At 36.5% G+C, this 12,893-nt stretch overlaps 1 non-coding gene across 1 annotated transcript; it reads left to right on the top strand.

Moving 5' to 3' along the window:
* The first annotated feature begins 8,459 nt into the window (after positions 1–8,459).
* On the top strand, positions 8,460–8,566 carry LOC131172311 (small nucleolar RNA R71). The gene has a single exon (XR_009142793.1). It is a non-coding gene; the product is annotated as a small nucleolar RNA R71 (small nucleolar RNA).
* Positions 8,567–12,893: the final 4,327 nt, after the last annotated feature.

The raw sequence follows: 12,893 nt of genomic DNA, 5'->3' as shown, positions 1-12,893 counted from the left end.
TGCACTTGTTCTTGATCTAATCTAGGGTTCTAAAATTAATCTGATTAATTCTAAAATCTTAAATGGCAAATGTAGATCCAAAAACATATTAAAAGAGTTTTAATATGTTGTTTATCATTGAAATCAAATAGATAAAAATAAATCTTGCATGATGCATGTGACCCTAGGTGAAAAATTTTTGAATTCAATGATATAAACTTGTGTTTTTCATGCTTCCGCTCTTTCATCACAAAATATAGTGGGCCAGTAAAAACCACAATCTAATATTTTTCTACCTGTTCTCTTGGGTTCAAATGACCTCCACATGCATGGACATGACAAAAAGCAAGAATAGATTGAATCTCATTATCAGGAACACATCTCCTAATAATTTGATCTGAATAAAATTTCCACAAATACGGGTTATCCCACACATATACTTAGCCTAATTTTTCAATTTCTCTTTCTTAGCTCTACTCAAATCAAAAGGCGCAACCTTAGTAATCAAATAATTCACCAAATCAGCGTACCAAGGGATCATACCTTGCAATTTAAATAACTGCTCATTAGGAAAAAGTTCCTGCAAAGGAAATGGATATTCTTGTGTCATTAACCTGCTCAAATGATCTGCTACTAGGTTCTCAGCTCCATTCTTATCCTTGATTTGAAGATCAAATTCTTGCAGCAGAAGGATCCATCTAATCAACCTTGGTTTTGCTTCCTTCTTTGCCAAGAGATACTTCAACGCTGCATGAACAGATAAGATAATTATTTTAGAACCAAGCAAATATGACCAAAATTTATCTATAGCAAAAACTATAGCCAAAAACTCTTTTTCGGTTGTAGAATAATTGCACTGAGCTGAATTGAGTTGTGACACCCCTTACCCGACTACAGTGTAGCCGAGCAAGTTATGCCACTCAGTGTGCCGGAGCACTCTATTTTTATCTTAATTCATTTTTATCATAGTTTTGAAAATAACTTGTGAAATATAATTCATTTATTGAAATTGTAATTTATTTGAGGTTCCGAAAATTTTAAAGAAAATCCGGCGGAGTACCGGCTAAAAATGGAGAAAACAGTTCTTCGGAACCTGTGAAAAACACTTCCAATATTCATATATTCGTATTCAATTACTCTCAAACTCCAATAATCATCATCTCAACATTTGTCAACCATTCATTTCTCAATTTCAATTCTCAATCATTCATCTCGTTTGATAGTCATGTAACAGTCACAGATCAATATTCACTTTTCCATTTACAAGCACAAATTTGCATTATTTACATGAAAATCAAAATACATTACATAAGTTTCATTACATATGAGAAAATCAAAATTTATTACAGAATGCCAAAATGACACCTAGTGTCCTACCAATGCAATCGCAGGTTGAGGTGACACGGACACTATGCGATTGTGAACCGCCTTACCGAACTGGTGGTCTACTGGGCCCTCTGTCCAAATCTTCAGTACCTACGCGTTGCAAAAGCGACGCGCTAAGCATAAAGCTTAGTGGTGCCAATAATACAAGAAAATATAATATGCAAATAAAAATAATAATTTCCTTGCTATTGTGTTCATAAGAAATGAATAATTACTAACTTATTGTTTAGTCGAGGGCTAATCATGTTTTATGATATTAACTTCTTCATGCATTTTGTTAATTATTTTCTTCATGATATTGAGCTTCTTTGTATTTTTGTAATCATTCCTAACACTTAATTTTCGTATTTTCTTTAATAATCAGTTCAATCACAGTTATACTTTTCCATGCCCAAGTAACCTATACTGGACGACTGGACTGGATAACGGGTCGTTGGCACTGGACACCGCGGTGCCTCGGGCCGTCATACCATGGGACGCAGAACGTCAACCACGTATGCAGTCAGTATGGCTAAAAAGCCATGATATCACATAATCGGCATAAAAGCCATGAATACGGGCATAAAAGCCATGAATATGGGCATAAAGCCATGAATACAGGCATAAAGCCATGAATACAGGCATAAAGCCTTTCGCAGTACTGCTAAAACAATACCCTATTGGCATGCCAAACTATCCAATCCGACACACATGTCTAGGCAATACAAGGGCACATAATATCATTAAATGTTCATAAGTTTTATTATTTCATTTTATGTTCCAATTATCGTTCATAGTATTTTAATTTTATTTATAGTAGAAGCATAAATCTTCAAATCTCATTTTTATATAATTTATGCATTCATCATACCATTCACGTTAATTGCAATTTACATCAATCGATTTTCATATACCCTTTGTACATCGAAATATTTCCATTTCTCTCATGATGAGAGCAATTAACCCATTTACACATCCATGTGATTCATCTAATCGTTACAATATTTATATGAATTAGTATTCACATTATTACCTCTCATGTACCAATTTTTGTACAAGGTATTATAATCCTATTTGAAACAAAGACGTAAATCCTAATGATAACTTTATCTCATTTATACTCTAAACAATCCATTTGTGTTAATTACATTTTATATTTCAAGTTGTATTACTTATGTAATATGTGTCATTTTGTTTACTATTCACCTTACTAGTCAACCAAAATGTTGACTTTTTCATACACAATAAATTTATTGAACCTAAGTTCTCAAAGATACCACATTTTGCATTTAAAACTTGTTGGAATAAGTCGCAAATACCATTTCCAAACTTAAAACCAAGAGGGCAAAATTTTCAGTTTTTGTAACCCAAATTTACTGTTCCATTAAGCCCTGTTGCAATGGGAATTTGAGGAAATGGTAAACATTAAAGTTGTTCCTTATTTTGTCTAGTTGAATTTCCTTTTTTGAATCACTCCATTTGGAGTTTTGTAGCTCCAGATATGGTCCAAAAACCACAGCTGGCCGGATTGCCAAACTGCAGAATTGACCATATCTACAGTAACATGAACAGTGAATGCCACTGCCATTTGGGTTAGGTTCTAGTCATAATTTGGGGTAGGTTTCTTCATGAAAGTTGTTTTTCTATGTCTTAACTTGTTGCTGTAAAAATTTCAGATCAATTGACCATATCTACAGTGAGTTATGGCCAAATGAACAGTTACTATTCATTTGGTCATTTCTGTAGGTGCTGTTGCAGGGTATCCGGATTGGGGCCAACTTTTGGTCCACTTGCTTTGGTCTTTTGGGCATGGTTTCTTCAGCAAAAATGTGCCATTATAAGCCTAGTTTCATGTCCAATTGGCCAAACACCAATTGGACCAACACAGCCAAAGATATGGTAGTCCAAGTGGACTGAAATTTCAGTCACCCTGCTGCTGCCCCTAGGCAGCCTACCATTCCACTTTGCCATTCCATATTTCAGTCCAAATTATGGTCAACTCACCTAAAATGGTCACTAATTGACCATTAAAATGTTCTCTAACAATTTCCTAAGCCAAGTCAATTTTTCACTTCTCAAAACCCTAGCATCCATTTCAATTTACCCATACACCTTAGCACACTAGTTCATTATCCATGAATATATATACCTTAAACATCATTTCTAGCCCACTCTAAGTCCATCAAACAATCAAAATCATTCCTTCCTTAGGGCTGCCGAATTCTATGGTGGACATACACATGAGTTTCCATTCATTTAATTCACAAAACCTTACTCACTTTAAGTCTTTAACATGGATTAAAAGAGATTTAAGTGTAAATAGGCACTAACCTTTTTGAAACCAACCTTGAGCTTGTTATTCTTCAAGATTTCCCCTAGAATCATAATAATCATAATCAATTATAACTTCACTTTCCTAAATTAAATATCCAATAAAAATTCAACAGCATTTCCCCTTAAATTGGACTAAACTCCTATCATAAATCTTAAATCCACAACCACCCATTAATACCCAATCTGGCAGCTTGTGCATTCAAATTTATATATAATGATCTAACCGTTAGATAAATCCCAAATTTTAACCATATATTCAAGACATCCCTATACAATATCAGTAAAAATTTTAGCATCAAATAATCTCTATATCATGAGATATCAAAACATTCATTCAACCCTTCAAAATCTGAATTGTTGCAGAAATCAGTCTTACTCAGACAGCTCATGCAAAACAATTTATATCTCATAAACCATAAGTCTAAAATTCACCAAATTTTAACCCAGCAGCCTCAACATCCCAAATATCATTTTTACCAAATTTCATAATTTTATAAGCATCCTAACTATTTATTTTTCTCAAATTTCAGTAGCCAAAATTCAGAATTCAACCTACAGACAGCCTGTGTTCAACAATATATTTCTCCAAATCCAACTGTTGAACAATCACCAAATTTTAACCATAACTTCCACACATATATACCTCAAACATATCCAAAAATCAGCCATAGATGTTGAGCCAAACTCACCTGGACGGAAGAGAAACATGCTGCCCTGCTGAACCCCTTTTTCTGCTACTGTTCATCTCCTTCTCCTTCTTCCTTTCTTTCTTTCTTTTCCTTTTCTCTCTCTTTCTCTCTTATTCTAGCCCGTATGAAGAAGAAAACTGCTGGTTTCCTTTGTTTTTTATCTCATTTTAAGTCATTTTTATCTCTTTTTATTGGTTTGTCAAATGGTGATTGGAGGGGGGCTTTTAAATGACATCATCATATGTCATAATTAAGCATTTTCCTTCATTTTCTTTTCTTCTTTTCTCTACTCATTTTCAATTCAATTTTTAGCAATATTTATTCATATTTTAGATCATTATAATTATTTACTTAACTGGACAAGTTGGCCAAAAATCACCTCTGAAGGCGAAATGACCAAAATGCCCTCCGTTTGGCTTAACGGGTCAAAATTGTCTGTACCGATTGAAAAATTTTTCTAAATATTTTCTTGGCATTCTAATGCCATAGGAACCTCAATGACCCTTCTCTGGAGTCCCAAAAATTATTTTATGAATTTTTCCTCGGGTCTAGGGCTCCTAGTTGGGAGAACCGCAACTTACCTCTGGTTACCCATCGCTTGGGCACCGGCTCGTTTGACTTAGTTGCATTTTATTTCTAAAATTTTTACTAAATTTTTCTTGTCAATATTTGAGTTATTTATGGTTTCTCACTTTAGTTTAAATATTTTTCCGGACGTTCTAGCTGTCCGGACCGACACTGGTCACCAGAACAGTAGACTGTATGGAGTTGCTACGGGGAGGGTGTTACATGAATGTTCTGGATGCATAATAAATTATATGAAAGAGCTTATCAACACGCTGCCCTAAAACTGCTCCCACTGCATAATTACTCGCGTCACACATAATTTCAAACGGTATAGTCCAATCAAGAGCCTGGATAATAGGGGGTGATGTCAATGCAGATTTCAATTTGTCAAAAGCCTCCTTGCACTCTTCACTGAACTCAAAAGGAACATCTTTTTACAAGAGTCTAGACAAAGGCAATGCTATCTTAGAGAAATCCTTAATGAAACTGCGATAGAAACCTGCATGAACAAGAAAAGAGCGTACTTCCCTCACAGTTGTGGGGTAGGGTAAGTTAACAATTAAATCAATTTTAGATTTATCCACCTCAATACCCCTATTAGAGACAACATGACCCAAAACAATCCCCTGTTCCACCATAAAATGATACTTCTCATAATTCAAAATAAGATTTTTCTCAATGCATCTCTCAAGAACAGAAGTTAATTGATGTAAACATGCATCAAATGAATCACCATACACAGTAAAATCATCCATGAACACCTCAATGCAAGTATCAATGTAATCTGAAAATATGCTCATCATGCATCTCTGAAATGTGGCAGGTGCATTACAAAGCCCGAAGGGCATCCTTCTAAAAGCAAAAGTTCCAAAAGGGCAAGTGAAGGTAGTCTTCTCTTGATCCTCCGGTGCAATCACAATTTGATTATATCCTGAAAAACTATCGAGAAAAAAGAAATAAAACTTACTTGCTAACCGCTCAAGCATCTGATCAATGAATGGCAGTGGGAAGTGGTCATTCCTTATTGTTAAATTCAACTTGCGGGAGTCTATGCACATTCTCCATCCACACTGAATCCTTGTTGGAACAAGTTCATTATCTTGATTTGCTACCATAGTGACTCTTGATTTTTTTGGCACTACTTGGACTGGACCTACCCATTTGTTGTCTAAAATTGGGTAAATAACTCCTGCATCTAGTAGCTTTAAAATCTCTTTCTTCACAACCTCCATCATCTGTGGGTTCAATCTCCTTTGAGCTTCTCTACTTGGTTTAGCCTCATCCTTCAGTAAAATCCTTTGCATGCACACTGATGGACTTATACCGTTGATGTCAGCTATTGTCCATCCAATTGCTTCCTTGTGTATTCTCAGAACTCTAATCAATCTGTCTTCTTGAATATTTGTTAAATTACTTGAGATGATAACTAGAAGTGTCTCATTGTCTTCCAAGTAAACATACTTCAAATGCTCAGGTAAAGGCTTGAGTTCAAGAACTGGTGCCTGCACCACAGAAGGTAATAATTTTGTGTGAGATACAGGTAAGTCAATCTTTGATACTTCATACCTTTTTGGAGTAGGAGGTAGTGACTGCAATGCCATTACTGCCTCTTGAACCTATACACTTAATGGCTGATTGGTATTGATTTCTTGAATTCCTTGACTAATCACCACTTCTAACTCATCCTCCATGCTTAACTCAAAAACATCCTGCACAAATGTATCAACAACATCAATAGAAAAAATAGAATGGTCATCAACAGGATACTTCATGGCATTAAAGATATTAAATTTGACAGTTTCTCTATCAAACTCCATAGTTAAGGTATCATCATCCACATCCATTTTTGTCTTGGTAGTTTTAGGAAAGGTCTTCCAAACAAAATCAAAGCTGACTTTGATGTGGGAACACTATCCTCCATATCCAGAATGTAAAAATCTACAGGAAAAATCAATCCTCCAACCTATACCATCACATCCTCAACTGCTACCAATGGGTAATGTAACAGCCCTATCCTTCTCCAGTTAGTATTGTCCGCTTTGGCCCATGGGCCTCATGGATTTGTCCCTTGGGAGGTTTCATTCCCAAAAGCGCGCTGACCAGGTGAGGAAGGCTCCCACATATATGGCCCAAATCTTTTCTTCCCATTTCCGATGTGGGACACGAAGTTTTCACCCCAGTGTGTCGATGTGGGATTTGCCTAGGGTGTTACAGGTAAGCATTAGAACGATCAGCTAACTAAATAATGACACTAGTTTCTTTCAAAGGACCCAAATTTAAATTTGAAAAACTGAATTTGATATAACATTAATAGATGCTCCTAAATATGCCATTGCACTTTCAAATCTAGAATCACCTATTTTGCAGGGAATAGAAAACGAACCTGGATCCTTACACTTAGGGGGTAATTTTCGCTGAATTAATGCCGACACATTTTCCCCCACACTGATCTTCTCATTAGTACTCAACTTGCGCCTTGTAGTGCATAATTCTTTAAGGAATTTGGCATATCTGGGAACTTGTTTGATCGCATCAAGTAAAGGTATATTAACCTTCACCTTCCTGAAAGTCTCCAAAATTTCTTTCTCTTGTTCTTCTTTCTTCGTCTTGGCCAACCTGCAGGGGAATGGAGGAAGAACAAAATTATTAACCTTATTCAGTTTAGGTTCAGTATTTACCTCAACTTCAGGAACTTTAGACTCTTTTGGCTCTTTTGCTCCTTGCTTTTTCTTTTTCATTGGCTCATGTGGAGTCTGATTATCAACTTCTTTCCCACTCTACAATAGTATAGCACTCGCATTTTCTCTGGGGTTCATAACTGTTTGTGATGGAAGCTTTCCAGAACCTTAAGCTTCCAGCTTACTCACAGATGAGGCTAACTAACCAATCTGCCTCTGTATGTTTTGAATGCTATTTTTGGTCTGCTGTTGAAACTGTTGTGTATTGTTAGCCAAAGCCTTAACATTTTCATCAAGTGACATACCTTGATTTGAGGGAGGTGGAGGCGGAGGTGGTTGATTCACTTGTGGTCTTTGCTGCTGGTATCGATTTTGCACCAGTTGATTGTCATAACTCCAATTGGGATGATATCGCCATCCTAGATTATAAGTATTATAAAAGGGATCATACCTGCGTTGTGGCTATCCATAATGTCCTACTGCATTAGCATGTTACATTGACTCGTCCTCTTGTAATGCAGGACACATGTCAGTAGCATGACCCGAACTCGAACAAATTCCACATACCTTAAGAGTTTGCATGTTCCCTACAGCCAACTGCCTCACCAAAGAAGTTAAATCAGAAATTTTTTTCTCAAGGTTAGATGTACTTGCCTCATTAACCTTCATAGGTGTGTGATCCATTCTCATTCCAAACTGCTGAGAATTTGCTGCCATGTTAGCAATCAGCTTCCTTGCCTCTTTTGGTGTCTTGTAAACCAAAGCTCCTCCACTAGTAGCATCTATCATACTGTGGTCCATTGGTAGAAGTCCCTCATAAAAATACTGAATCAAAAGCTACTCACTTATTTGATGATGGGGACAGCTTGCACACAGCTTCTTAAATCGCTCCCAGCACTCATACAAGCTCTCTCCATTGTACTATCGGATGCCACAAATTTATTTTCTTATATTGGCAGCATGGGAAGCAGGAAAATACTTCTCTAGAAATACTTGCTTCATCCCATTCCATGAGTTTACGGATCCAGAAGGAAGGTAATACAACCAATCCTTAGTTGTGCACTCCAGTGAGAAAAGGAAAGCCCAAATCTTGATCTGATCCTCTGAAACTCCTTGAGGTTTCATGCTGGAACACACAACATGGAATTCCTTCAAATGCTTATGTGGATCCTCACCTACAAGACCATGAAACTTAGGCAACAAATGGATTAGCCCAGATTTTAACTCAAAAGCAACATTTAAAGCAGGGTATTCAATACACAAAGGCTGTTGGTTTAGATCAGGAGCAGCCAACTCTTTCAAAGTCCTAGCAGTCATGGTTTCGTTTTCAGAATTTGAATCCAAATCTGAATCCGAACTCAACTCCCTTGGAGATTGGACTCCTTCAGATGTACTCAGAATCTACCTAGCCTGCTTAGCCAATTTTCTCAACCGTTTAGCTATTTTTTCTACTTCTGGATCAAAGATCAACTCACCAGATTGAGAAGTTCTTGTCATAAACAAAAAGAAATCAAACTAAAACAAAAAAATGCCTCAAAACACTAGAAAACAATCAAATTTGGCCTTAAGAGGGTGGGGCCTATGGATTCATTGGTCTTGATTAGAGCGTCTTTTCCTTCAAAATAGGTATGGGCCGCCCTCCAAATTCAACCAAAAATCTATCGATGAATAGTAACACCATAATTTTTTTCTAAAAACCTAAAAATATCAACACTTCACAAACAACATTAATAACAGAATACCCTAACAAAAAAAAAAAAGCCCAGCTTACGGATGCAAGTAGTGGGATTCAGATACAGAAATTTCTCAGAGCTCATTTCTCAAGCACTTGAGTTGGAAAGAATTGAATCATAAGCGACCCTAGCAAAAGAAAAATCAGAGAAAGCTGAAAAAAAAAAAAAGACAAGGGGGAAAAGTCAATAGAGCAAAGTCATAGTGGTACCTCTGGAAAGAAGAATAAATTTAGGGGACCTAGCAGAGGTCGAGGTGGAAGGTTTGGAAGGGGTAGATTCTCTGGATAGAGAACCCCCTAGGTCTGGTCAGCAGTCGAGCAGGGGGTTCACAACCTCCCCACCCTTATGAGACTTGTGGCAAGATTCATTGGGGAGAATGCTATTGGGCAAAAGGAGCCTGTTTTAACTGTGGAGGCAAGGGCCATCTTGCTAAAGACTGCACTAGTGCCCCTAGATTTGGTCCAATTCCTACTACTGCAGAAGGATCTATTCAGAGTTTTGTTCCCAAAGGTTCATAACCAGTTGGCAGAGGAAGAGTCAAAGGTAGAGGCAATGCTTCGGGCAGTCAAGGTACTGTTGGTCAGTCAGCACAAGGAAGTGCTTCAGCCAGGGTTTACACGATGAAATAGCGAGAAGTGGCTAAGACTTTCATTGTTGTAGCTGGTACATTCTCTATCTCTGATCAAGATGTATTTGTACTGTTTGATCTAGGTTTAACGCACTCATATGTTAGTGCTAGCATAGTCAGTTCACTTGCTATTCCGTGTGTCAAAATGGGTTTTGAAGTGCTAGTAACTAGTCCGTTAGGACAAGAAGTTCGGGTCAATAGAATTTATAGAGATTATCCTTTGGTTTCTGTCAGATTTGATTGAAATGCCCTTTAGAGATTACGATATTATCTTGGGTATGGATTGGTTAGCCAGGCATTATGCCATGATTGACTGTAGACTGAAGACAATCACTTTTGGTCTCCCTCTATACGGTGATGTGGTAATACATGGGAAGAGGCATTTATTGCCATCAAACATCATTTCGGCTGCACTAGCCAGAAGGATGATCAGAAAGGGGTGTGAAGCATACTTGGCACATGTGATAGACACCCAAGTGGGGAGTCCAACACTCAGGGACAGTATGTGACTTTTCGGATGTGTTTCCTGATGAATTGCCAGGATTACTTCCAGAAAGAGAGGTGCATTTTGAGATTGATGTTATGCCTGGTGTGGACCCAATCTCCATAACACCATATATAGGCACTAGCAGAATTGAAAGAATCGAAAGTGCAGTTGCAATAGTTGCTTGATAAGGGCTTTATCCACTTTAGTGTGTCACCTTAGGGAGCACCAATGTTATTTGTTAAGAAGAAGGATGGCACTCTCCGCATATGTATTGACTACCGGTAGTTGAATAAGGTGACAATAAAGAATAGATATCCATTATCCCGCATTGATGACTTGTTTGATCAGTTGAGGGGTGCAGCTGTGTTCTCCAAAATTGACCTGAGATCAGGTTATTATCAGCTGAAAGTACAAGAGCAGAGTATTCCTAAAACTGCCTTCAGAACCTGCTATGGCCATTATGAGTTATTGGTCATGCCATTCGGGTTAACTAATGCTCCGGCTGCTTTTATGGATCTGATGAACACTATCTTTAGACCATACTGAAGGAATGGAAGCGTGAAAAACACAAGTTTATACCATTGAATTCAAAAATTTTCACCTAGGGTCACATGCATCATGCAAGATTTATTTTTATCTATTTGATTTCAATGATAAACAACATATTAAAACTCTTTTAATATGTTTTTGGATCTGTATTTGCCATTTAAGATTTTAAAATTAATCAGATTAATTTTAGAACCCTAGATTAAATCAAGAACGATTACACTAACCTCTTGATGCACTGCAGCGTGTCTACGCCTTTGAGATTCGTCTTCAGGACACCAGATGTTGTCTCTCTAGCTTGTCCACACCAAGAACACCTATGGCAGCCCTTGAACAGCTTCTAAAGCCTTTTCTATTAATTAGAAATTCAAGTTCTGCCTTTTAAGAGATTAGAGATGTAAACAGGACACTAGAAACAATTTCTAGTGTTCTTAATTCAAGAGATTGATGGCTAATCACTTTGAATTGATAAGAGATGAAGAAGAAGAGATAAAAACCCTCAAAGTGGCGTGACAAAGGAGTGTGGTTGCTGGTTGTGTTTTATTTTCTCATAACAACACTTAAATAGCTAGGTTAACATATTAAAGCCTTGCCACATGTCACCCTTTGATTAGCTCTAGGTTTAAGTGACCCAATCACATTGTGCCAAGTGTCAAACCTATATTTAATCTTGATTTTAATCATCTTACATGATTAAAAAAACATTGGGCAAGCTTATGTGTTATGCCATGTGTCACCATCTCATGGTGCCACGTGTCACACTGCAAAATGACCAAAATGCCCCTGTGTCTTAATTTTGAGTTCTTAACCCAAAATAATTATTTTCTTCTTCTAATTAATTTATATCAAATATAAATTAATTAATTAATCTCTATTAATTAATTTCTCATTAATTAAATTCATATTTAAACACTTTAAATATAAATTTAACTTATATTATACATCCAATAATCTAGATTTGGTTTCAAGCCATGCTAGGGACTTTGCAATCTAATTGCAAACCAAACCTATTTAATTAATCAATTTAAACTCTTTAATTAATTAATTAAATCATATTTAATTAGCTGATAACTTGTGTATGTGTGTGACTTACTAGGCTCATCACTAATTGGCAATGAGACATGATATCAACTCCTAATATCATCAGAACTCTTTCTTACCATAAATGATTTCTCTAAATCATTTTATGAACCTCGTAGACCATGGTTAACACCTAGCATAGCATGCCATGGCCACCCAATTAGTAATAAGGTTTACCTTAAATGAACCTATAATCATATGTTACCATGCACTAGAATCTCTTTGTTACAAAATCCCAACTCAAGTTGGAGTCATGGTTTATGTCAAACTCCATTTGCTATGAATATTATGTTCTCTTTTAATTCCAGTTCTTGATTAAAAAGATTTTCTCATCAGAAACTCTTTTACGAATAAATCTATCATCTGGCCAGGAACTTGAAACATCAAGAACAATTAAATGAACATAGGATTTTATCTCTATTTACTTAGAGGAATAGATTCCATCTTGATCAACACCTACCTCCATATATAACTAGTAGGAGCCAACACATGCCCATATACCCATACACAGTACAAGTATGAAAGCAGTATCAAACTCAAACTACCTATATACAAGATAACTGTGCTATCTCATGTCTAAAGATTATATGCACTGATATGATTTATGACAAAACATTGACAAGAGTAAACTCCATGTGCTTATCATAAGTGTCATTGGTTCGGCCTACTTATCATTTATAAGTGCCTATCATGTTTGTTATATGGCATGAGACTCACCATTCCATCTTATTTATATCTCATATAAATAACTTGGGAACAAACATGAATACAATCTTTCTGGATAAGTCATGTCCTTATTATGAAGTA

Source organism: Hevea brasiliensis, chromosome 13, assembly GCF_030052815.1.
Source record: "Hevea brasiliensis isolate MT/VB/25A 57/8 chromosome 13, ASM3005281v1, whole genome shotgun sequence".
Lineage (NCBI taxonomy): Eukaryota > Viridiplantae > Streptophyta > Magnoliopsida > Malpighiales > Euphorbiaceae > Hevea > Hevea brasiliensis.
This window is presented reverse-complemented; position numbering and strand designations above follow the sequence as displayed.